The following is a 26,617-nucleotide window of genomic DNA, read 5'->3' on the forward strand; positions in this document are numbered from 1 at the left end:
TTCTTTCTAGTTTATGTTTCCACTACATAAGCCGGTAACAGCAACTCTTACAAGATTGCAACGGGCTTGCCATCCCTCACATGGGCCTGGCTATACTGGGCACATAGCAAATGTTATAATTCTACAAAGCCATGCTCTGACTTGGGTTCTGTGGGCACTTTTGCATCTTGTCTCCAGCGACAGGACAAAGCCCATGCTCCAAATCCCTTTCTGGTGTCATTCACTGTGTGTGAATCTGTTACTTCCCCAGAGCCCTTCAGCCTGTGATCTCAGCCATGCAGGCAGCAGCTGCTCCAGGAACTCCCCAGGAGCCATGGAACCTGTCATGTCCTCCAGCCTGACGGGCGTGGACACTCTGCACGCAGGGGCTCCAGGTGCCGCCGGCCAGCATCTAGCCAGCAGCAGATGCGTGGAGACCAGCCAGGCCGGGAGAAGGTGTCTGCCACTCCCCATTCCAGGCCACACCACCAGGGCCACTCTGCAGGCAGCTCCCAGGTGGGATGTGAAGATGCCTGGCAGGTACGCTGCCCCTCCAGAACCTCACACCAGCCAGAATCCCTCACAGACGGGCTGACGACACTAGAACCAGCCATGCTGCTAACTCTTTTACAATTTTGCTTTTTGGTCTTTTTGTAAGTTTAACTCTTGTTTAAAAAGATAAATTGAACCTCTACCCTCTCAGCGAGGCAGGCCTGGATATAGATTTCTGCCTAACCAGCTGTGTCATTTGAAAGTCACCTCCCATCTCTGGTCATCAGTTTCCTCCTCTGAGACAGGAGGTGTCTAGACCCTACCCCTCCAGCTCCTCCAAGGCCTTCCCAACACAGATTCTGTTCCAGGCTGTCCCTCCTTCTGGCACTGCAACGACACTCCTTCGAACACATCCAGGTGGGCGCCAGGGCTGCGCTGGTCACTGCCACCTGGTGGGTACAGCCTGTGTTCAGACTCCAGGGCATGAGCAGTTCCAGGACAGCGCAGGACGAATGCCGAAGGAAGTGATGGCAGCCGGGGCTTGGGTGAGGGAGGGAGGGATGGGCAGGTGGCGCACAGGGGATTTCTAGGGCGATGAAACTGCTCTGCATGAGAGTGTAATAGTGGACACACAACATCACACACACAACATCACACGTTTGTCAAAACCCACAGAACGTACAACACCAAGAGTGAGCCCTAAGGTCGACTATGGACTTCGATTAACAGGAAGGTGTCAATAGAAGCTCAATGGTAACAGACATGCCACCGTAATGCAAGACACGAACAACAGGGTAAATTGGCATGGGGGCTGCAGGGTCAGGGAGGGGCAGATGGGCACCCTCTGTACTTTCTGCTCCATTGTTCTGTAAACCTAAAACTGCTCAGAAGTAAAATCCACTAAATTTTTAAAAAGCAATAGCAGCAAATGGCCAGAGATGGCCTCAATTTCATCTGCCAAACAACTGCCCATCACGCCAGGCCTGGACCGCCCACCCCGCTCCTCGGAGATGCTGAAGGTCATAGGTTCATCAGGAAACGGGAGCTGGAGAGGTCAATTCCTCCTGTGTCCATGGCTTCAGGTCCTTCCAGAACACAGAGGAAGGTGCACGCCAGGCTCCCAGGCTCAGGGTCAGAAGATCGGTGGGATCCGGTCTGAGGCTCAGCGCTCAGACCAAGAAGATAAATGAGATTAGAGACACTCAGAGATGAAACGCCTTGCTGGGGCTGGGCAGCAAGGAAGCTGGGAGAAGGGTCTGAGAACCCAGGTCCCCATCTCTCAGGCCCAGGCCCTTGGCCCCGCAGGCTGGGACAATGACGACCAAGTACAGAGGTCTCCAGATGGAGGCCAGGGACCAGCTGCAGGCACCAGGTGGCCTCAGAATGTGTGGGGCTAGAGGACCCCTCACAGGGCTCGCTGGGCAGCTGGTTCTTTGGGGAGACCACGTGGTGCAGAAAAGCTTGAGTTTCTTGGTTGGGGACTCGAGGCTGCAAACCATGGCGCTAATGAACCCAAACAAGGGAATTTGCTAGGTTTTCTTATTTTTGGTGTTTTGTTGCCAAGAAACTCATTCTGTTTTAGAGGGGCTTGTTACATAAGGAGGCGAGGGAAGAAAACTGCTGAGATGTGAGGCCAAAGTCACCAGAGGAGAGACTTCCAGATCAGCTGCGGCGCCAGCGGGGAGTCAGGTACAAAAAACAGGGGGTTGTTTGCGGCTTTGTTCTTCCAAAAAAGAAAAAGCAAAAAGCCTGCATCTCATGTCCTAGGAATGGGGTTAAAAGTCATCATCTCTTAGGACAGAGTTTGGACCCCTCCGTGAGCAGGGCCTGGTCACTGAGGTGCCCCTGACTCGTGTCCTGTGTGCAGGATGCAGTCCCCGTGCAGCCCAGGCCCCTCTGCAGGGCCTGGTGGCTGCTGAGAGGCAGGAAGAAACCCCTCCCTGAGTGTGGCCTCCGCGTGTGTCACCTACATCTGTCAGAAGGGTTTGGGACCTTTCTTTCTCATGGAGAAAGTGCAGAAGATTCTGGGTCAGGTCCTGTAGGACATCCCTAGAGGCAGAGGACCATCCCCTTTGTGTAGTTTATCCCCGGCATTGCCAGAGCTTCTGGTTTCACTCTTGGTTCTCACCAGTGGATCCCGGAAGCCCCCTGGATCGTGAACCTCTGCCCTTTGCACTCATGAGGCCCAGGGACACCTCCCCCTGCTTGTGCAACACGAGGCTGCCACGTCCCAGGTCTTTGTACCCAAAGTGAGTGGACTCTGACCTTCCAGATGGCCAAGGGTGCCAACATTTCCCAAAGACCTGTTTTCAAACAAATATGGGAGACAGCCTTTGGAGAGATCCATGAAGAAAGGGGAACTCCACAGGTGGAGGGAAACCGAAGCTACCTGGGGGATACTCCCCGCGGCCCACCTGGCCCCCTCTTACTCTGCACTGCCCTATTTTCAAGGCTGAAAGGGCAGAGTCAAGAGATCACAGTAGGGCAGTTCTCCCCAGGCTATCTGCGTGCCCAGCCTAGAGAAAGGAATGAACATTGAACACTGGGCTGGGCTTTTGCTGGGTTGGTGAGAAGTGGCATCTGTGTAACCCAAATTGACATTTGTTTTCTTTTTTTTGTTGTTGTTTTTATTTTTTTGAGACGGAGTCTCGCTCTGTCGCCCAGGCTGGAGTGCAGTGGCCAGATCTCAGCTCACTGCAAGCTCCGCCTCCCGGGTTCACGCCATTCTCCTGCCTCAGCCTCCCAAGTAGCTGGGACTACAGGCGCCCGCCACCTCGCCCGGCTAGTTTTTTGTACTTTTTAGTAGAGACGGGGTTTCACCGTATTAACCAGGATGGTCTTGATCTCCTGACCTTGTGATCCGCCCGTCTCGGCCTCCCAAAGTGCTGGGATTACAGGCTTGAGCCACCGCGCCCGGCCCTACATTTGTTTTCTTTAGTCTGTGGTGTTCCATCGCAGCACAGAGTTGGCACTTGAGGTAGCATCGTGTGAACTGCTTCTCAAACTGCAAGTAGGACATAGGTCATAAAATCCACTGAGGACACACAGGTTTTGCTGCGGCTGCTGTTCATGGAACAAAACCAGAGCTCCAGGAGTTTTCTGGGATGTGAATATCCAACAGGTCATGATGTGAAGTTCCTCGCGTGGCTCTCTGTCAAAGTCTGAAAGCCGTTGCGGAAGCGGCTCAAGGCATGGCGGGCACAGGGGCTCCATGGCGTGAGTGGTCCTCAGGACAGCCACTAGGAATGTGCTCCCTCCCTGCATACATATGCTGTCTCCTGTTGAGTGGGTAAATCTGTTCTTCCATCCTTGAGTTTGGGCAGCTGTGCTCAACAGAAATGCAGCAGAAACCACACCACCTGACTTCTGGGTTAGGTGAGAAGGAACCTCGCAGTTCCTCCTGGATCTCTTGTAATGTCTGCCATGGGTAAAACCAGCTGCCACGTTAGGAATCTGCACCAAGACCACCATGTTATCTGGAAGCTCAAGCCAGCCACGTGGAGAGGCCGCACGGATGGAGGAAGAGCTGCGCAGCCAGCCCAGGGGCCCAATGTGAGAGTGAAGGAGCCTCTAGGATGAGCCGGGCTCAGCCGCCACCTGACTTTTCAAATAGGAGAAACCCCCAGTGAGAACTCAGCTGAGCCAGATGACCCCTAAATCCATGAAAGATGATTTCAAATCATATTTTTAAGTTTTGGGGTGGTTTGCTATGTAGCAACAGGTGATCTTGTGACTATGTAACCCTAGGAAAGTTACTTCATTTCTCTGTTTTTTAATCTAAAAACTGGGAATCATGGGAGTGTTCCTACTGGAAAATGAGTTAACATATAGAAGTATAGAAACACATATGAGTTAACAAAGACACGGCTGTGATGCCTGGGACTCATCTGGAAAACATGAGTGATCACTTTAAAATACTTCGCTGAGTTTAGGGGCAATATGCTATAATGACTGAACCCAGGGATACCAGCGTCTTCCTTCTCAGAGATTTCATGAGAGGAAAGAGGCAGGTCCCACCTTACTAGTTTGCCAAGGTCCTTCCCCAATGTACAAGTGAAAGGAAGCTCAGGAAGGCAGAATGAAGGGACACATCAAATCCTTGGTGACAGTTTGGGACAGGCCGGGCACAGTGGCTCTTGCCTGTAGTCCAAGCACTTTGGGAGGCCGAGGCGGGCTGATCACCTGAGGTCAGGAGTTCTAGACCCGCCTGGCCAACCCTGTCTCTACTAAAAATACAAAAATTAGCTGGGCGTGGTGGTGGCCGCCTGTAGTCCCAGTTACTCGGGAGTCTGAGGCAGGAGAATCGCTTGAATCCAGGGGGTGGAGGTTGCAGTGAGCCGAGATCGCGCCACTGCACTCCAGCCCTGGCGACAGAGCGAGACTCCATCTCAACAACTACAACAACAAGAAACAGTTCGGGACAGAGAAAAATCCCTGTAAACTTCAAGCCTTTTGGGGTGCTCTCGGGTGAGCTCCTAAATTGCTCAAAGGCTAACTTCCTCATTTATTATTAAAAGAAAAAAAGAAAAAGGCAGAGGCCAGTGATGAAGGCTGGCGATTTCTGGTCTAGGGTGAGAGATAACCGAAAGTAACAATGGAGGCTCTCGCAGCGCTCAGAGGCACTCAAGGAGTGGAAAGGAAATTGCACATTTCACCCGTGACTGCATAGGCAATCGAGAACAGCAAGCCTCTGCTTTCAGCTGGAATGTTATCAACTTCAGTCACGCTGATTATCTCATGCTGATCAGGAAGGCAGGAGTGAGTGACTAAATGAAGAAATTACTAATTAACAAATGCCTGGGTGGACAATCTTTCAAAACTTAGGATCAATGGAAGGAGACAGAAGGAGTCTTGGGAGGATTTTTAAAATATGCCAGAGCTGGCTGGGGACAGTGGCTCACACCTGTAACCCGAGGACTCTGAGTCTGAGGCAGGTGGATCACCTGAGCTCAGGAGTTCGAGACCAGCCTGGGCAACATGGTGAAACCCCATCTCTACTAAAACTACAAAAAGTAAGCCAGACATGGTGGTGCATGCTGTAGTCCCAGCTACTCAGGAGGTTGAAGCCCGAGAATCGCTTGAACCTGGGAGATGGAGGTTGAAGTGAGCTGAGATCGCACCATTGCACTCCAGCCTTGGAAAAAACAAAACAAAAAGCCAGGGCTCCTAATGTACTCATTTAAACATCACTTGTGTCCACACTGGGTTCGGAATTGTGCTGGACATGGGATATACAAACGTAAGACATGGACCCACCCTCAAGTCTTAAGGTGGAGGTGGGGGAGGGCAGAGGCTGTAAAGGGTCAGAGGGACCTTCTGGAGCGGCGGAAATGTTCCAGATCACACTGTGGCAGTGGTCACATGACTGTGCACATTTACGACAATGCACCTAATTGTATACTGTCAATCGAGGGGCATTATATGTAAATTATACCTCAATAAAGCTGACCAAAAAGTGGCCAGTCAACTACCAGCAGACCCATGGGGTAGGGAAAGAAAAACAGGCAATCTACAGAACGTGGGAAAATGCCTATATTAAGAATCCTGGAATACTCCATGTGCTTTTTCATGCAGTGGGAGCAGAATTTTCAGGAAGCAGCTGTGCTGTGGGTGATAGTCATACTTTATTCTCTAAAACTCTCCAGTTTCAATTGGCCTCTTGGTGCCAAAGCACCATGGCGTGTTACACCTATCAGATCGGGCACAGTGCCCCTTCTTCCCAACCTGTGATCTGAAATGGCCAGCACTGCGCCTTCCAGAACCCAGCTTAGATGCACAGTTGCCACAGAGGTAGGAAGAATGATTTGTTCGCCACCAAAAGCCCAGTTTCTCCAACAGGTAAGTCCTAGCAGGGTGTGATGTCCCAAACCTACACAACCGTTTCCACTGCCTATTCCTGGGCCCCTCACTTGGGTCAAGGCAGCATTTCAAAGGAAGCTAAGAGAGAGACTTGTGCATCCAAACCCTTCTCTGACTTGGCGGGTTATTGGATTAGCTACTCTCCGAAGAAGACCCAAAAGGCCTAGGGGAGAGAAGAGATAAATCTGGATGCGGCGGAGACGATGGCCAAACAGAAAAATCACTTGGCGAAGAAAAGTCGGCGGAAGCCTGTAGTGGGGACCCAGGACATGAGGGAAGGGCCTGGAGGAGGGAAGGGGCTGAAGCCATAATTTCCTAACCCCTCCCTACAAACTATGCCCTTCCCTCTGCCCAAGTAAGTACAGGGACCGCCCTGCAGCAAGAAGACAGCGGATATTTAAATGTGAGGAACCCTGGCCACAGTGGGCTGGACTCCCCATCCATCACCTAGTGTCCTCACTCACTGCACTCCAGACTTTGTCAAAGTGGTGGCAACTGAGTCCAGCACCAGAGATTGGATGATGCTCAGGTTGATTTCATTGTCAAGTGCATCTGGCAGGACTCTAGTTTGTTGACAGTATTCCAGACAAGGCGTAGCTGGCTGAAACGCAGTGCCCCGGCATTTGGGATCGTTGGGATCATCATGCTCTTTAGAGTCTTTTTTTTTTTTTTAATTGCACAAGGATTTACTTATCTCTCTTCATGGGTGAAACTGATTTGGTGGGAAACTGCTAGACTCAATGACCAATTGGACTGTAGGCAAGAAGGCCCATGATCTTGCTCTTCAGATAAAAGAACAGCAGGGAAACAGGAGGCCTCCCTCCTGCAAAGCCGGTCTGAAGTGCACACAAGGCACGGCTGAGTGCCTGGTGACGCGCATGCAGCAGGTGGGCAAGACCCAGGAATGTGTACTGTAACAAGGGAGTCTAGTGCAGGTTGCGGGGAATTTGGAGAAACACGAGGGGCCCTGGGCATCTTTTCTCCCCACGCAGGAGAAAGTAGGGGAGATGGTTTTCATAGATCAAGTCGGGCTTTGAGAAGGAAGGTGAACAGGAAAAAAAAAAAAAAAGAAGCCTCAGAAAGCGCCCCTTTCCCAAAACTCTCCTCAGAGGCGAACCACGACAGATGGCCGCGCGGCCTGAGGCTCGGCCTCCAGGCAGTCAGGGAGGAGCAGCTGCAAGTCCTGCAGCCTGTGAGACCCCCGAGGGGCCTGGGCCAGCATCCAAGGCTATCCTAAGCCTTGGCTATCCTAACGCCCCAGTGGGGCACATAAAGCTCCTCACGCCCAGGCCCAGACCCAGGCCTGCTGGGAGCACAACTCTCTCCCGTGCTCCCCCTCCTCCACTCCAGGGCCACCCTTCCTTCCAGTCTTCCCCGTGGAGTTCGTGTTGGAAGATGCCAGCGAGCACGTCTCGGGGCTCTACGCCTTGCGCATATGAGTGTGGGGTGACTCAGAGGAAGGGGGTGGTGGCAGATGCCTGCAGCTGGCTCCCAGCCAGGCTTGGCCATCCTGTATAAATGCCTGGCTTGGGTCTTGGCCTAACATTAAGGGCAAATCCCAAGAGGGGCGAGTGGGCTTCTTGAATCTGAACAATTCTGCTTTCAAAACAGGTGAATCCCTAGGCCAGCCTAGCCCCTTCCCTCACACCCCTACCCCGAGATGGGTGCAGCATCAGCAGCGGGGATTATCCAGAAACTCTCGCATTCCACAGCAGGTGTCAGAACGGGCCTCATTCCAGGGTCGTGGTGGCTGCTCCACCTGGCGAGCTTCGAGGGGCTCTGGCAGGCCCTCGCTGCAGGGTCCTCCCGCCGGTCTTCTCAGCACAGGAACGTTGCCTTCACATTGGTCTTCTGTTAAAAACATGTCATTCCTGCTTGCTCTTCAGACACAAACACCCACTCCAAGGATACTCCAGGTTCCCCGCCAGCTCACTCGACTCTGACGTGGCAGCGCTCACCGGGCTGAACCCAAATCAAGCACCGTTTATTAGGGGGAAGCTCCGTTATCCAGAAAGCTCACCTTTGAAGAGCTACCTATTTCCTGCCAGAGTTGTGGAGGGAAGGCCTTAGGTGCTAGAAAACCTTGGGGAATTTGGGGAATAGCAGTTAAAGGTTATCGTTCTTACCTATTTGTTTGGATAAGTAGTAATCACCCTTCGGATGCTTATTGGTGAAAATATTTCTAAGTGTCTCTGCACATTTCCCTGCTTTGATGAATGGAACGGGAGGGCAGGATCTAACCATCTGATGGCTACGGTTTCGGGAGAGTGCCACAGCCTCCAGGTCAGCCATCCCGGAGCCACAGGCAGAGTACGAGCCACAGCAACGGGTCCCGAGAAAGAGCCCCACACCTACCACGGTCCACGGAAGATGCTGCTCACTGGCCCCAGGTTACCTGGAGTCTTGTGCACTCTCTTTACACCAAGCGAAGATAATATTTTGTTTCCTTCCCACTTTTTCTCTAACACAAGCCACCCCAGTTCTCCCTTCTGACAACACGCAAGTGGACCCTAGACCTTCTAGAAAAGCCTTAGAGCACCCCCAAATGCTCACATTTGTCAGCTGCAATTCCACCCCCAGTTAAAACATGATTCTGAATGTGACTTGGCCAATGCAGCTTGCAAAGCAAGAACGTCTTCATTTAAGGTCGAAAACATCAGCTGTTTGGGTTGTGAGAAAAGAAAAGCCCACACAGTTTCAGAGGCTTGGTGCTGCGTCTCGTTGTCCTCAGCTCCTGATTCTGCAGCTGGTTCTGTCTCTGAGCACCAGCAACATCCTGTCCTAGGAGCCCCCAGACTCTAAGAGCCCATGACCAAAAAGGAAAGGAAAGCCAAGTTGGGAAGAACCGGGGCCCCCAACTCCACAGCCCTCCACTCCGCCCAGAGGGCCCACCCTGGGCTGCCTGGAACCCCCTAAAGTTGCCACCCCCACAACACAGTAGTGGGGCAATTCCTGGCAGCGCCTGCAGCCCATGGGCTGGCTCTGTCCCCGCAGCCCCGCCGAGCGTCTGTTATCTTATTTACTGGAATCTGCACAGCCAGGCTCTAGCTCACTGGTGACTCAGGAGCTGCAGCCATTATCACCAGGCAGATGGCAGACTCCCTAAAAGCAGACATTAAACAATAAAATGCCACCACATACCTTACCCACAAAATAAAACCAAAACAAACACCTAAGTCTGGCTTTGCTTTTCTTCTGCTCTCTCCCTACCTCCCCTGTGCCAGAACACAGGGGCAGAGGTGCATGGGGTACCGAGGAGGAGATGTATGATCGAGGAAGACCATACGGACATGCCCAGTGACCTGCAGAAGGTGGCAGTAGCAGAACCACCATGGGACCCCAGGCGGCGGAGAGGGCAGACCCTGTCCATGTGTGACAGGTGGGGCAGAACCACCAGCTAGGACAGATGGGATTGGAGCAGCAAGGGAACTACAGGGACCCTGCGGAACCCAGAGCCCTCTGGCCCCGGTCACCTGATGAATAATCAAAGTGCTAAGACCTGGAGAATTCCACCAAAAACTCAGTTGCTCCCACTGCTTTGGAAGGTGTTCTGCTGGGTCCTGCCAGGACAGGCCACAGCTGAAGGCTCACCTGAATAAATAGGACCTCCTATTTATTAAGCATCTATTATGTGCTGGCAGCTGCCCCCTAGTCCTGTGAGGCAGGTACTGTCTCCATTTTTAGAAGAAAAATCAGGCTCAGGAGAAGGAAATGATTTGCCCATGGTAGCCAGGGGATGAACAGCAGAATGCTCTGCCAGGCCCACGCCACGAGGCCTCTGGGGTGAAGAAGGAACACCCCCCAGTTCTTGGGGCCAAGGACTCTGGAGTGAAGAAGGAACACCCCCAGTTCTTGGGCATCAGGTGCTTTTGATTCCATTCTATTTTTCTCTTAACTCAAATTTCAGTAATTGAGGCTAGAGCTTTGCAGTCTCACATTAAACCCTCTTAGGACTCCAGGGTCTTAACTCACACTCATAGGAAGGATGTTTGGTTCAGGCTGATGAAAGGCTTGGCTGGAAAGTGCAGAGAGCTGACAGGTGTGCAGGGCTGATGACAGGTCAGTGCCCTGTCCCACTGGTGCTGGGCTGCTAAGGCCTCAGGACAAGTCTGCCCACTAGGAAGGGACGGAAGGTATCGAGCCTTGAACGAGCCATTTGCCTGCGGGTCCAACCTAGGTTTCCTGCTAAGTCACCAGCCCCCAACAAGAGCTAAAAGCAAGTTTTCACTACCAGACAATTTACCATGTGGCTCATAAGTGCAGTCGGAGGGACAACTCTGGAGTTGTCTGAGGGCCTGAGTTTGAGCTCCAGTTTGCCATTTACTGGTTATGCAATGTCAGTACATTATTCAAATTCATGGAGTCTCAATTTCCTTGTATAAAAGGGAAATTTCCCAGGATCATCATGAAAATTATAATAATTAACATTCATGAAATTGCCACACATGGTGCCAGATGCCTAATCAATCAATAAATATTTACCAAAATACGCAATACAGACAGCTAACAGCAGTGCAAGAGGTAACGTGGAGACAGATCCTTCTAAGAAAATAAGACCCCTACCTGACTGCATTAGGATTCATCATTTCAATCTACCGACAAGAACTGAACACAACTTAATACAAAGTAATGCATAAAAGTACAGGTATTCACCTTTGTTAGGCCCAGGCTGAGTCTGAGAGGAGGTAAAGGGGTTTGTTAGAAGGGGGTGTGGTGAGACTGGTCTCTGGGGCATCTCGTGGGAGGAGGGACCTGAATACTTTTTTTTTCTTTTTTTTTTTGAGACGGAGTCTCGCTCGGTTGCCCAGGCTGGAGTGCAGTGGCGCAATCTTGGCTCACTACAAGCTCCGCTTCCCGGGTTCACGCCATTCTCCTGCCTAGCCTCCCGAGTAGCTGGGACTACAGGTGCCTGCCACCACGCCCGGATAATTTTTTTGTATTTGTAGTAGAGACAGGGTTTCACCGTGTTAGCCAGGATGGTCTTGATCTCCTGACCTTGTGATCCACCTGCCTCGTCCTCCCAAAGTGCTGGAATTATAGGCGTGAGCCACCGTGCCTGGACAGGACCTGAATACTTTTAAAGGAAGAAAAAGATCAATAGTTTGAAAGAGCACTGTGAGGGAGTTGGATAAATCCAAGATGGATTCCATTAGTTACCAGCTGAGCTGAAAGAATAACACAAAATTAGAACCCGCAGTCCCAGTGACCCCTGGTTATCCAACACTATCAAGTGAGGAGGTCAAGCATCTTCCTCTTGTTGGAAAGGCCAATGCCTCGGACACAGGACTCAAGAGTTTGTTTTGCTAGAGTGTTGATGTTTTATTTCACCCTGGGACAAGACCTGAAGAGAAGCCAGAGCTGGGATAACAAACACAAAGACCAGGCTTAGGGACTGGGTCCACCCAACCTCAGTCCACCAGCCTCCATTCCCCTCCACCACCCACCCCACTTCAAAAGACCAGGCTGGACCGCAGGACACCTGGCTTCTCTTTCCAGCTGAATCCCTTTGTGACTTTAGGCAAAGAAGATTAAATATTTTAGATTTTCAATTATGTTCACTGAATTTAACCATTGAACCCTCAGTTTCCTCTTTATAAGTGTGTGCCTCTCAAGGTCTACTACTGCTGGGCTGGAAAAAAAAAAAAAAAAAAAAAAAAAAAAAACACCACCTGAGATTTCTCTAGTCCTTGGAAGTTTCCATGCAAGTTGGGGAAGCAGTTGGAAGGTGAGAAGCCCCCAGACCTAAGAGGCCTACTGTGAGGCCTCTCTGGTGAACTGGAGCCTGCCCAGGGTGTGTGGAGCCCCAAGGTGCCGGCTCACTCTGACTGCATCCCAGGGAGCTTCCCCCTCTCACTTATTCTCACCTATCACACCTAGCAGTCCCCGAATTCTCAATTTATGTTTTGGGGCCTCCTGCCTGCATCCTGGTTGTATCCCTAGGCCTCTCCCCATCTTCCAGCACCTACAATCCGTAACGCTGTCAACGCTGGATTCCCTGCTAGCCCAGGCTTCTTCAATTGTTTACTATCACCTTTGCTCTCCACCTGGGTTGAAAATTCAGATGCACAGAATCAAGCCTCCCCCCAGGAGGAGGGTCGAGTGACCCCTAGGTCACTCCCAATCACCAAGACTCAAGGACCCTGAATCACAGACTTGAAGCAGACAGACAGCCTCTGGCTTATGGAAGGCGATTGTAAGGAATGAAAAAAAAAGAGGACATGGCTTACTCAAAGTGCCATGCATCAATGTCAGTGGAGGGCGAGAAGAGGGACACTGGGTGAGCTCCAAATCTAGCACTTTCCAGCCTGCAGCTCTACTTGTTGCTGCAAATTCACTCAACAGTTAGGGTTTCTGGTTCCCAGCCTCTCCCTCCTCCTCTCCACCAGACAGTGCAGACAGCCCACGGTTCAGTCATTGAGGAGGCCATCTACCATCTTCTCTTCCTTCCCTTCCTCTCTCCCCCACTCCCCTCCCATCTGCTTTTTCATTGGATTCCTCACAACTTCAGCAAGCAACAAGTAAGCTGTTGGGCTCCACGATCTGCAGGAGGCCAAGATACCCTTCAATGTGCATGGGGTCAAGAGAGTCCCCAGAAAACGGTGGGCCATCCCCAAAGCCCCCACATCATCCCCAGTCTTTTCCGTTTGGGCCAAATGTAATAAGTGATGACTCAGGAAAGGCAAGGCCTGGCAAAGAATGACAACTTCGCTAAGATTTCAGCTCCAGTAAGGGGAATTCAAGCCAGGGTGGGAAGGCAGGGAGGAGACCCCGTGCCCAGGACCCAGTGTGTGCAGCAGCTCTGCTCAGCCTGGCAGCCTGGCAGGGGAGGAGAGACAGACTCAGAGAGGAATGGAGCTGAACACGCCCACACACGCGCCACCTTCACTAGTGATGCTCTTTAAATCACCCAGAAAAAGTTACGTAAGGAGAAAACATACAGCTCCCGTGGAGAGAAGGAACATTTTGTTCAGCCTTGGGGTATCTGATTTAATAAGAGGCTCCTGGAGAACAAAGCGACAATTCAGCATCAGTCTTGCACACCAAGGAGACAAAGCATCGTGAGGGGAAAACCACACACCCAGGGATGCACAATCACCACACATTTAGAAAGCCAGCTCCCGAAGGTCTGCTTACTCAGCCCCAAGGGGTCCTGGAGGTCCTCTCTTCCAGATGCTAATAAGCAGTGCAGGCTTGTAAGCTGCTGGATGGCAGGATGCGAGTGGCAGGGACGAGCGGCACTCCCAGCTCTGACAAATCCTGCTGCTTCACTCGAAAGGCCCATCAGAGAAGGGGTTTCCCAGCCCCTTCAGCACAGGCAATTTCTAGGGTTCGGCTGTGCTCCGAGCTGCTGCCACTGCATGTCTGCAACAGATGGGGACTGGGGCTGGGTGTGTTCCCAGTCCCCAAGGCAGCGCAACAAGCGGCTGGCAGACAGCATGGGCTGGCCTAAGACAGCACAGGCAACGGTCTTGGTGGCTGGAGCTGGTTTGCTGCTCAAAATGCAGGCAGAGCTCGGGCAGATTCCCTCATTGATGGGACTGCAGCAGACTGTCATTCCCACCTGTGTCAGGGGCTGCTGGGGAGGAAACTCCTTACCACACGGCAAGCCAGCAGGAGGGAGGGCTGGACCAGAGCTTTTAAAAAGACAGGCAGCAGGATGGAGGGAGGCAGGAACAGAGGCCAATGATGCAGCAGTGGACAGCTCTGGGCTCCAGGTCCTCTGGCCAGCACAACCCCTGCACTGTTCCCATCTAACTTCAGGCAAAGGCTTCAGAAATCTGAACTCCCTGGGGATTCCTGTCCTCGGAGTATAAAGAATGAGGGGTTTTTTTCCCCTCTGGCCAGAAGGATGGGTGAGGCTTTCCAAAAGGCCCTGCCAGTGAAGTCCCCATCTACAATTCATTCCTCCAACTCCAGCCAGACGGCCTACAAACATCATCCAGGAGACAACATGGTTTCTGCCTGTATCAGCCATGTCTCTGATTTTCTGTATTCTGATGCTTTGATACCTGGCACCTTGCTGATCCTGGAGGAACTGCCCTCCCACGGCTGGGCAATTCCGGGAGATAGTAAGAAACTCACCTGTGAGCTTGCTTTTGCTATGCAAGCCAAACCACACAGACCCCCTCCTCGCCTCCTCCTGGGGGCTCTCACACCCTGGGCCACCACCCACTACCCTAATCACCCCAGGGCAGGTACCAGACAGCTAGGGACAGCCCCTGTACCCACAGTCCCCTAAAATTCTTCACAGAAACCACAATAAAGGCTCTTGCCCGCATCTCCCTCTTGCGCCCTCTGCCTCCTGCCCAACCCCTGTGCTTCCCCACGCGGCAGTGGTGTGCCAAGCCTCCTGCTTCCAGGGATCTGTGAGTATCATCAGTTCCTTCCTTTGTGACACTCATTCCTGAGTCTGCATGTCTTCCTGTACCTGATTACAACAAATCCCAGGTGACCTGAAAACAGGCTCTAAGGATGTACAAGCTGGTGGGGCAGAAAATGAACTTGAATTGTTAGGAGAAAATGAGGGTCCCCATTTCAGAACCCCACCATGTCCCTCATTAAATAAAACTTGCTCAAGACTTGAACTTCTCAGCAGTGGAGGAATTGCTTCCAAAGATATCGAGTGACCTGTTCCTGCAGGTATTCAAGACAAGGAGGTTTCTTCCACGAGCCTATGACTCAAAGGCAAATGTGTTATTCAGGTAAGGGTGATGGCAGCACAAGGTGGAAAAAGATTAATGTGGATGATATACGCAGGAAGGCTTCCGAGAGGGGACAGAAGGACGTTGCATGGCCATCCACTAAGACTCATGGACAAAAAGGCAGCTGAGTGAGCTGGGACTTGGGGGGCTTCTCTAAGGGTTGGAAGTCTGAAGCTTTCTTAAGGTCACTTTCAGCCCAGGAGGGTACCAGGCAGTCATGGTCCATCCAGCTGTCCACGCGGAGACCTGACAAATCACAGACCTGGAGCGCCATGGCCAGACAGCTCCAGGAACTCACAAGCCTGAGCTCTGGCCTCACCTACCTGAGCAGGCCATTTTAAGCAGAAACTCTTTTTTTGTCCGTAGAATGAGCCATGTGTTATGTGATGTTCCTCAGGTCTCTTTCAGACCAGGGCGCTGATACTCTGTCAACAAACCAAGTCCAAGTCCTGGCTCAGTCATTTCTCTGAACCTCAGTTCTTCCTCTGAAAAACCAAGCTGAGTGGAAACGCTTATTCCGCACACCTCCCAGGGCTGCTGTTGGGATCATGGATGAACAAGCATCAGGACAGAAAAAAGCATCAACTTGGGATGTGCGGGATTATTCTGGAACCAGAGGGCAGTGCTAGCATAAACCTGAGGTTTAGCAGAAAGCTGGCGCCATTTGGCGAAGATTGAAGGGCCAAACCGCCTGCAGCCTGCAGCCTGCCCCATGGGCACCCTGGGCACCCATGCAAGTGGTTGACCAGAGATCCGGCCAATCTCAGTATTTTCTCCTGCTGGTTCTGGAACTAGCCTTGCTGGGTGAGCTGGGCGTTTTATTTTCTGTGTGCTTTATTCCAAAGCATACATACAAGCCTGAGGAAAAAAAGCCTAATTGGTTTTGCTTGGAAAAGCTGGAAATGTCAGGGAAATGGGCACCGTCATCCAAAGGATTCAGAGGTTTGCTGCACTTGGAGACAAGCATCTGAGAGTGACTTATGGGGTGTGATGACGCTGCAGTTCTCACAGCAGCAATTCCACGTCTCAGGGACTGGGATCATCCATTAGAGATTAAGGAACATAAACAACTCTGCTGCCGCTTGCAAGCTGCCCTCCGCAAACACGGCCACTGTCTTCACCTGCATTTCTCCTTGCTTCCAGAACCTCCACTGCACTCCGCATGCAGGTGGCTCTGAGCTTTCCACCTACTCTCCCTGGAGGGCAGAGTCAGCTGTCTTGTACAACAGAGCCCAGTAGATCACAGATACTTAGCAAAGCCTGAAGACCATTTTGGTGCACCGGGCTGGTGTAAGAACCAGAAGTGGAAAGGAAATGCCTTCCTGAGGCACATCCCCTCTGACTCACCGCTCTAATTCATCCTCCTAAACTCCATTTTTCAGGCATTACTCTTCACACCCTCACCAGACAAAGCAATAACAAAACAGAGCCAGAAAACCTTCACCGGCTCCAAGCCATCTACAGAGCAAACCCTACTTCTTCAGCATGGGCTGCCAGGCCCACAGGAGCCTGGCCCACGGTCATCCTTCCACGCCCCCAAGCTTCCCAAGGCTATCAGGCCTCATGGTCCCTAGGCTCCCCATGGGGGCACCCTCCTGACCCTAGGGCTTGGCATCCCTAGAAAGCCCAGCCCTACCCCTAAAAGCCCCTCCCTGGCACCTGTAGGTTGTTACCAGGCCCCTCTCCTGGAACTCATTCTTTGAGTGTATTCTGAGTGCTGAGTATTTTACATATCCTATCTCAACCTGCACAAAATACTGTCTACTGAGGCCCAGAGAAGTGAAGTCACAAAGGTTACAGAACATACGAGTTGCAAAGCCAGGATTCGATCACAGTTATGTTCCCCTCCCCAGCCTGGCTCTGTACAGCACGTCCTACAGGGCCACTGTCCCTTTATTCATTTTTGTTTATGTTTATCATCTAGTTTTTCTGTGGCCCATGCTTGTTTATTACTTGCATAATTAAAAATAAGAGGAAGACGCTCACACATCGCAAGCTGAAAGTCCCCCTTTATAGGTCCAGCCTATAACATCCGAAATGAACAAAGTCTGCAGCAACACGGAAAGGATCAGGTACCCTCTGAGTGTGCAGAAATGGGATATTGTCAAGTATGTTCTGATAGAGCCAGACACTGGGGCCTTATGATATTACATAACAAATCAAAACCATGACTTCAAAGAATTACAAATGGCAAATGTGACAGGAAAATCTCAAACGACGCATGGTACTGCCTGAGCTGTGTAAGTGGCCTAAAAAACTAGACATACGTGAGCACACATGTGTAAAAGGCGTGTCTCCCAGCCCCACCCCCGAACCCCCAAATAACAGTCCTGGGTTAGATTTCTCAGCATCCCAGAAATCTAGCACAAATCCTTGCCAAATCCCATGCCGCCCTTAGCCCTTCACCTAAAAGTCAAATGCTGCATGCCAAGCTCACGTCCCTGCGACGAGGCACTGCTGTGCAGGACTATACTGCTGCAGGCCTAGTGGCAACAGGACCCCAGAACCCCGTGTCCACAGCCAATCTCGGCACCAGGCCAGCAGGGTAACTTGCAGAGGGAGTATCTGTAAAAGGATGGATGGCAACTGCCCTGGGCAGAGACACTGACCAATAAAGCCCATATTCTACCCCCCTTTTACGTGCCAATGTTGTCCCTGCCCTCACCGTCCTGCAAGATCTGTGCAGGGGAAAGCCAGAGGCCAGAGCAGTTGAAAGAAGAGGGAACACCCTGGGCTCAAGGCCCAGCCTCATTGACCACACTTTTATTTCACTTAGGACCAGCAGCTGGGGATTCGGGGCATGAAATGGCACTGGCTGGGGCCAGCATTTGAGATTGACTGGGCCTGGTGGGATGTAGACAGTGTGGCATTTTACTTCGGAACCCCATTCCTACGACAGCTTGAGGCCAGTGCCCTGCACTCATGAACTCTACAATATGCCAGGTCCTGTGGTTGCTTCTGAAATACCCCGACTGGGAACCAACGTGCCAAAGAGGGCCGCTCTGCACCGTGAACATCCTTGTTGAAATCCACAGCAGAGGGCTTGCTAATCAGCTCCCTGGCAAAATGAGGGGTGTGCAGAGTGAGTCAGGAGGACGGCACAGGCTGCAGCCCCCTTGGATGAAGAGACAGAGAATCTGGCCGGCCCACAGCCCACCCAGCTGCAGCCCTGGTGACCTGGACGCTGTTGGTTTGCATCCTCCACCTCCAAGGACCTAGCTGCTGCATCTGCTCTTAGCTCGACCCGTCCTGCCCATCCTAACACCTCTGGGCCCTGCTCAGGGTGCAGCTGCCAGAGGGCAGCATTGGGACTTCCTCTGAGCTACAAGAACAGGTTGGACCTGCCGCCTAAAATCGCCTGTAGGGATTTGGCAAACCCTGCTCTAGGATTTCCTTTTGTTGTCATTGACCACCAGTCCCAAGGCTGTCAGGGGGACACACAGCCTCACCCACCTCCAGTTGCTAGAGACCGCCAATATTTACCAAAGTAACCAGATGTTTGCTGAGCGGCTGAGCTGAGATTAGATTAGCTGAGAATAGTTCGCCACCCTGCCCCTCCCTGAGTACCTCCATCCAGGTAGAACTAGTAGTTCTAAAACTGCAGGATTGCAAAGACATTTGGAGTCATTAAGACCTTGTGTCCTGATTTTAATGGAGTGGAAACAAAAACAAACCAGCCCCCGCAAAGGATAACAGTTTCTCTATCTTTCAAGGCCAAGTTCTGACCACCTGAAGGTCTTGAGATACTTGGGCTACTGCCTGGAGCCTTATGGGTGAAAACTGCTCCCAGGTCACAGGGTCCCCTGAGCCTCAAATGTGGGACGGGGCCCCAGAGCCCTCTGTCCAAAGAAGAGCCATGTGTACTGAGTGTGCACACAGCTCCTGGGGTGGCTGACTTGGGTTCGGAGCGTGTCACCTGCCCAATCAGGGACCCACCTGTACCCAATAAGCCAGCAGGTCTATAAATGCTAAGTCATACGTGACCAATCAGTTTAAGTGATGTGCCCAAGGTTACACGGCTGTGTCCTTAGAGGGCCAAGGCTAAGACCAGGTGCTCCTGATTTTATGCCAGTACCTGATAAGGAAGAGATAGGCCTATCCACTGGGAAACCAGCTGAGACTTTGTCCCGTGACCCCACAGTGACTTGTCTAACTCCAGTCTGAACAAGCCCGATGTGTGCAGGGAGCAGAAGTGAGAGGAGGAAGGACTCGCCGTCCATGCTGGCAGCTGGAACCTTTTTCTAAAAAATGGTGCATACCAAAAGGAGTGCTGATGAGCTTAGCGTAAATTCAACAGGGACAGGCTTAAGCAGCTGTCAGAGCTTCACTCCTTCCAAGGACTTCTCTGACCTTGCTCCTACCCCCATCACGATGACTCCCCAACACCCACTGCCGTGGGCTCCTTTGACTTCCATCATTTTGATGCTTGGGGCCTGGCCCCTGTGGCTCCTGCAGGAGACACTCTACTCGGAACACCACTCTGTGGTCTCCAACTTCGCATCTCCCACAGGGTCAACAGCCAGTCAAGGGAAGAGCTCCTCAGACCTGATAAGCAGGAGCCACTGTCTGGAGACAACCACCACCTTCAACAGAAAGCACTTGGCACTTGGGAAGCCCCATTTTCTTTCTTCTTCCATTTTTTTTTTTTTTTTTTCCTGAGACAGAGTCTCACTCTGTCACCCAGGCTGGAGTGCAGCGGCTGCAGTGGCGCCATCTTGGCTCACTGCAAGCTCCACCTCCCAGGTTCACACCATTCTCCCGCCTCGGCTTCCCGAGTAACTGGGACCACAGGCACCTGCCACCACGCCCGGCTAATTTTTTGTATTTTTTGTAGCGATGGGGTTCCACCATGTTAGCCAGGATGGTCTCGATCTTCTGACCTCGTGATCCACCCACCTCAGCCTCCCAAAGTGCTGGGATTACAGGCATGAGCCACCGTGCCTGGCCTCCTCTTCCATTTTTTAAACAACAATAAGCCGGGCTTCTCTCCTAACCCTGAGGCCCACCCTGCCCTAACAGCTCTCAGTGACCTATCGCCACTCCCACTCTGTCTCTAGGCACCCCCTCTCCAGGTCAATGGATATTTTGAGGACCCCCCCCAAGCCAGGTACCTGCCTCATGCTGCATTGCTAGGACCCAAGAAAAGTGGAAGAGCCTCCAACCTCACGGACCTCAGTCCTGGCCAGAAGGAAAGCTGTGGAGACAGGGAACAAGCAGGCTGAGAGTCCACACAGCATCGTGTGTGGCATGGACAGCAGCCACCACCATAGAAGTTTCCAGAAGGAAGGAGCTACTTTGGAAGAAAGTCTTAAAAAAGAACTTCATGAAAGGAGTAAGACTGAGGCTAAGATAAGCAAGATCAGGTAAAAATCAGAGGCACTGAAGGGTCCTTGCATTTTGTAAGGTCCTAGAGCATCCTCCTCCTTTGTTCCCTAGACACACTGCCAAGGCTCTGGAAAGCTCTAGAAGGTTCTGGAAGGCTCATGGCAACTCGATCTTTCTTTTAAGCTGGGAACCAGGAATGGGCCCAGGCTTGGCACTGGCAGAAGGCCGACAGGCTGTAGCACAAGCCCGGCTAGTCTCAGGCAGGTGCTCTGAGGCTGAACGTCTGTGACCTAAAACAGCTTCAATGGCACTGCTGAGCAGAAGGCCCCGGGCTGCCCAGGTGGTAGAAGTCCAAGCTGTCGTTTAGCATGCACAAGGCTCCCCAATTTAATTGAAATCAACAGAAACCACACTGGTGCACAAAACCAATTTTTTCCCACAAGTTGCCCTTTATAACGATGCCCCTAAGAAGTCCTCTCTAAGACACATTGGATTCCTTGTCCCGAGCATGCCACGAAGGAGAAAATGCCTCCACTCGCCCTTTGAAGTGGATGCTCTTTCTCTACAGGTTCAAATTCCAGCTTTGCTTTGCCAGTGCTGGGACCTTGGCTAAGTTATTTAGCCACTCTATGCCTCAGTTTCCCCACCTGTAAAGTGGGGTTAATAATTATGCCCACCCCACAGTTACTGAGGATTAAATCCGTATGTATGCACATGCATACACATACACACACGCACACATGTGCACATCTGTATGCTGAGTTTTATGGAGGCAAACAGGGCCTGGGAGCTGTTGGGAGCCAAGGATCTGGGAGGCACCTCAGTGCGTTCCAGTGCCATGTGACTCAGGTGTCAGAGAAGCCCATTTAAGGAACTCACCCATGACAACTGCCACTGGGGAGAGATACAGAGACTCTGAACCTTAAGGCAAGGTAGGAAACGGCAGAAAGTAAATAATAGAATGTTCCAGAAACAGACACCTGTAGCCCCCCCGGGGTGGGATGATGTTCTGGCCAGGACTGGGGCCAGAGCGCAGCTGCCACCACCCCAGGAAGCCTCAAGCCCAGGAATGAGGTGGCGTCAGGAGGACAGCAGGCCAGGGTGAAGGCCGGGGGTGACTTTACTGTCCCCAAGGCCTGCTTTAATCAACTGACTGAGCACCACGTACCCAGCGCTGCCTGGGTGAAGGCGCTGTGGGAGTGAAAAGGAGCAAAAGGCAGCCGCGGCCCTGAGGAGGCGCTGAGCCAGTCTCGGGACAAGGCTCAGAGCACACGGGTGGCCCAGGTCCAGGGGCTCCCTTGGGGCTGGGCTGCACAGCTGAGACTGTGAAAAGCTGAGGGCCAGGGGGCGAGGGGAAGGCTGAGAGGAAGGGTGAGCCGGCCCCGCTGCCCAGGCTTGGGCACCTGGGGCAGCTGGCCTGTGAGATGGTGCTGCTTCCGGTGGTGGAAGATGGACAGCATCTTCCCAAGCTCCGACAGACACACTCAGTGCAATAGCCTTGGCTGTGTGGGGTCAGGATCAGGGGCGTAGACCCATGTGGATGCCACCTGCACCCTGGGTCAGGTGACAGGGACCCGCCTCCACAACCCCACGTCTCACTCCCCCCTTCCCCACAAAAGGCTACTGGGGAATGGGTGCCCAATGAGTCCACAACACAGAATGTTCAGCCCTGATTCAAAACTGAAACAAACAAGAAAACAACCTCCAGCAACTAACTAATCAGCTTGGGGAAGCTGAGTGGCCGCCAAGCCCGGCTCTATCACTTGAAAATCTAGGGCTCCTAGAATTCCTCCCAGCGACCTGGTTTTCAGACCCCACCCTATCCCACCCCACCCCACAGTGGAAAACTCAAGCTCAGCTGCAGAACCTGCTCCCTGACCCCTGGCTTGTCACAGCAGCACGGGCCAGGCCGCAGCCGGACTCTGCCAGGCGTGGCCCCTCTCCCCACAGCCGCCTGGGGACACTCTCTGTGAAACTCAGGAAGAACAGGAAAAATGTGTATCCAGTTTTGTTGGCTACAGGGATTTTGTATCAACATTTTTTTTCCCCAAAACTTGAATAAACACTAAAACTTAAGCTGAAACTTCTTAAACGTTTTAATGATTTTAAAAGAAACATCTCAGTATGCATTGTACTCTGCTGTCACGGGTTAAAGTGCTTGCACCCGCAAAAAAGACATTGGAGTCTTCACCCCCAGAAGCTCAGAATGTGACCTTATTTGGAAATAGGGGCTGCTGAATTTGGCCCCATTTGTGAGTGGTCACATGGGCCAGACACCGTGGTGGGTGCAGACCCCTCTCCCAAGTCAGTCCAGGGACAAGAAAGTAGACCCCAAGGAGATGGAACCTCGCTCACCCTCTGCCTAACCAGCCCTGGCCTACTGGGCCATCTGGGGGCCTCATCTCTGATTAAAACGTCAAACTCCACATCAGAGGCTAGGGAGGGAGGTGGGAAGAGATGACACCCTCCATCTGTTTCTGGAGCCTTCCGTAGCCTGATCCTATGATCCTTTACCAGGGCTGTGCCCAGGGACGTGGGGCCCAGAGTCATTCCTGGTGGATGGGGGCTGGAAAGGTGGTAAAGTCCATACCTGGCTAAATAATTCATCTACCTAGAGAGAACATTAGAATCTCTGGAGCATTTTCAAAAACTAGATCCCAATTAAGAACTACTGAATCAAAATGTCTGGGGCTGAGAACTGGGTGATTGAAATATTCTGCTAAGTAAGAACCACTGATAGCACCCACCCACCTCGCTGTAAAGATGGGGAAACAGGCACAGAGGGAAAATGGCACGTGGGAGGCCCCCAGTTATTCTTGGTATAACTTATGGAGGCAGAACCCAAGGAGCCTCTGAGAAGGGAACTGTGAAGTCGGAAATCTGAGCTTTCCCTTTAAGAAGGAATCAGCTTTTGATTTCTAGTAAACCGGGAAGCAATCCCTTGGACTTCGGGGACCCAAGGGCATGCCGTAAACTGCCCTTGGTCCGGAATATTCATAATATTCTATGACTTGGAAAGCTTCTTAGCTAGAAGCTTCGTAACTGGTTCAGGTCAAAGATCCCGATTCAGCCTGCGTTTTGCTCCCCTTGGCTTTTCCCCACTTCCTGTCATCCTGCCTGGTTCCAGACATCCCCATTCTAAGAAGATATACGAGTGATTGGATTATGCTGCTTGTATTAACATCAAGGTTGGTGGAAGGTAGTGCAGATAGTTGCTGGAACTCCTAAGCCGTGGTGAATGGTATCGACTGATCCTTTACATCATGATGAGACTGTAATGAGATCTTAGTAGCCTCTGTGTGGAGCCCCTCCCTCTAGGAGGGTTATTACCCCCACTACCCCCATCACACTTGGCCGTGTGCCTTGCGTTTCCCAGAAGTGATGTGTGCCACTTCCCAGTGGAAGCTTTTGGAGCTGTCCCGTGTCTGACACCTCTCCTCTGTCCCTCTCACAGCAAGGACCCAGACAGGAACCACTCCTTCAGCCTGGGTTCCCAAAATTAACAGGACACAAAGCAGAGCCACAGCTGTTGGCAATGCATGTACAGCAGTAGCGAGAAATGCACTTCGGTCCCGGCTTGCTGCTGAGGATGTGGGGCCACCCACTACCCTAGAGGAACTCAGCCGACACTCGTGCGTGATCTTTCTCCCACCTCCTTTTCTCTCCTTCTTCTGAGTCTATTCCCTAATCCTAAATAAACTCAGTGTAATTTACAGCGCTTAAGAAGGTCATCTAGGGCCGGGCGCGGTGGCTCAAGCCTGTAATCCCAGCACTTTGGGAGGCCGAGATGGGCGAATCACAAAGTCAGGAGATCGAGACCATCCTGGCTAACATGGTGAAACCCCGTCTCCACTAAAAAATACAAAAAACCAGCCCGGGCGACAAAAAAAAAAAAAAAAGAAGGTCATCTAGGCAGGGCGTGGTGGCTCATGCCTGTAATCCCAGTACTTCGGGAGGCTGAGGCGGGCAGATCACTTGAGGTCAGGAGTCCAAGACCAGCCTGGCCAACATGGTGAAACCCTGTCTCTACTAAAAATACAAAAAAATTAGCTGGGTGTGGTGGCATATACTTGTAATCTCAGCTACTCAGGAGGCTGAGGCAGGAGAATGACTTGAATCCAGGAGGTGGAGGTTGCAGTGAGCCAAGATTGTGCCACTGCCACTCCAACCCGGGTGACAGAGCCAGACTCTGTCTCAAAAAACACAGAAGGTCATCTACTTGGCTTGTTTGCCCTGGCATTGCTATTTGAATCAAATTTGAATTAGGGCCTTTGAGAGTGAAGTCCTAAATCCAAATAGGACGTGATGCTTTGTTTTTCTTCATCAAATTCACTTTATATTATTCTCTGATTATAAAGACTTCAAGTGTATGATTCGTACCCTCAACGATACCTTAAAATAATGTGAGGATGGCAGTCTTTTTGTATAATAAATACTCCCGACCCTGACACAGAGCCAGACACCAAACGCGTGCTTCCTCTGGCCCAGATTTAACACGCACTGGCCGCTCCCCGTGCACCGGGCACCCTAGGTGACAGGGGTACCAGATGAAGCACAGGGTCTCCGCCCTCCAGGTAACTCCCAGCACAGTGGGAAGAATACATTTGAAGTCTGTTTTTTCCCCTTTCATGTTAGAACAGAGAACTTCCTGCCCTGTTTGTCTCTGGGATGCTCCTCAGGCCCACGTCTCCTTTCATGTCCCACCCTCTGAGCTGGGCGTTTGTTCAGCAAGCCCTTTCCTGAGCACAAATGTCCAGCATTACAGACACCAGAGCATAAAGCTGTGTGGCTCAGAGCCAGGTCAAGCTTCCCATCCCAGCCTAAGGCTCCTTCACTCCCTTTCCTGGCCCCAGATGCCTCCAAACAAACATCAGCAAGCAAGCAGCCAGTAGGTCCTTGGCCAGAGTCAGGGTGACCAACTAGTCTCGGTTTGCCCAGGACCGTGGGAGTTTAAAACAGGAAGTCCCACATCCGAAGAAGCCCCTCCATCCCAGAGAACTGGAGCAGCTCACCCTAACAGGTAGAATACCTTTCCCCCAGTTGGTGTGCACAGCGGTGCACCTACCACCGCCCTGCCCTAAACACCCCACCCATCCATTCCTTCTTTCTCTGTCTCTCCTGACTTCCAGTTCCACGTTTTTTTTTGACTGAGTCTTGCTCTGTCACCCAGGCTGGAGTGCAGTGGTGTGATCTGCGCCCACTGCAAGCTCCACCTCCTAGGTTCAAGTGATTCTCTCACCTCAGCCTCCTGAGTAGCTGGGATTACAGGCACTGACCACCAGGCCCGGCTAATTTTTTTGTATTTTTAGTAGAGACAGGGTTTCACTATGTTGGCCAGGCTGGTCTCGAACTCCTGACCTTAGGTGATCCACCCGCCTTGGCCTCCAAAGTGCTGGGATTACAGATGTGAGCCACCGCGCCTGGCTCAGTTCCATTAATTTCACCCATTTCCTCTTTCCATTTCCAGCTCTTCATAAGGAGGAAATTCCCTCTCACCTTCCCTTCCTCTCTCTTTCCTTTATGAGGTGAAAATGTACCCTAATCATTAATAAGAAAAGAGCTAGGGATTTGTATGCTATCAAGGAAAAGTAATGACTATAAGTGAAAATAAATGTTCTAACGGGAGATTAAACAAATATTAGAGGTGATACATCCTCAAATATTCGGAACCCTCTTCCAACATTCTCTATTTTTTCCCTTCCACTGATCAAACTTGTTTTTCACAAAATACCACTTTTGAGTTAAATAAAACACCATTGCAATTCCATTTTCTCTCCTGCTTCCTAATTGCTCTATTCACTTATTTATCCACCCAACAGAATGTGTTTCTGTGTTGCACACACACATCACAGCAGAGGCTGTGGTGAGGAAAGGCTGTATTGAAAAAAAAAGGCCACCTTTCCATAGGCCAGTGGAAATCAGGTTTGGAAAAAATTCAACATGGAAGGCTGGAACCAGAGAACACAGCTGTGTAGGAGGGAACACTACAGCTAAGTCATATATTTGGGTCCAGACTTCCTGCAGACCACTGGCTCTCAACCCTTGGATGCACACGGAAACCACCCCTGGAGTTCAAAACAACCACCACAAAAACTCCAATGCCTGTCTTGGAGTTTCTCATTTAATCCATCTGGGGTCCAGTGGGAACTGGGATTTTTATTTATTTTTATTTATTTATTCATTCCTTTATTTTTGAGACAGGGTCTCACTCTGTTGCCCAGGCTGGAGTGCAGTGGTGCGATCTCAGCTCACTGCAACCT

General features: G+C 51.6%; 1 protein-coding gene across 9 annotated transcripts in view; it reads right to left on the bottom strand.

Annotated features, from left to right (window-relative positions):
• The window catches only part of PRKAG2 (protein kinase AMP-activated non-catalytic subunit gamma 2), a 323,235-nt gene that overhangs the window by 247,378 nt on the left and 49,240 nt on the right, over positions 1-26,617 (bottom strand). For 4 of the 9 annotated variants that reach the window (XM_074036394.1, XM_074036393.1, XM_074036386.1 and 1 more), the window contains exon 1: positions 13,465-13,898. The exons of the other annotated variants lie outside the window; for them this stretch is intronic. The gene's annotated coding sequence lies outside the window, so the exon portion shown is untranslated. Of the gene's footprint in view, positions 1-13,464; positions 13,899-26,617 lie in introns of those variants that run through there. 9 annotated transcript variants of the gene reach the window in all.

The sequence above is a fragment of the Macaca fascicularis genome, chromosome 3 (genome assembly GCF_037993035.2).
Source record: "Macaca fascicularis isolate 582-1 chromosome 3, T2T-MFA8v1.1".
Taxonomy (NCBI): Eukaryota; Metazoa; Chordata; class Mammalia; order Primates; family Cercopithecidae; genus Macaca; species Macaca fascicularis.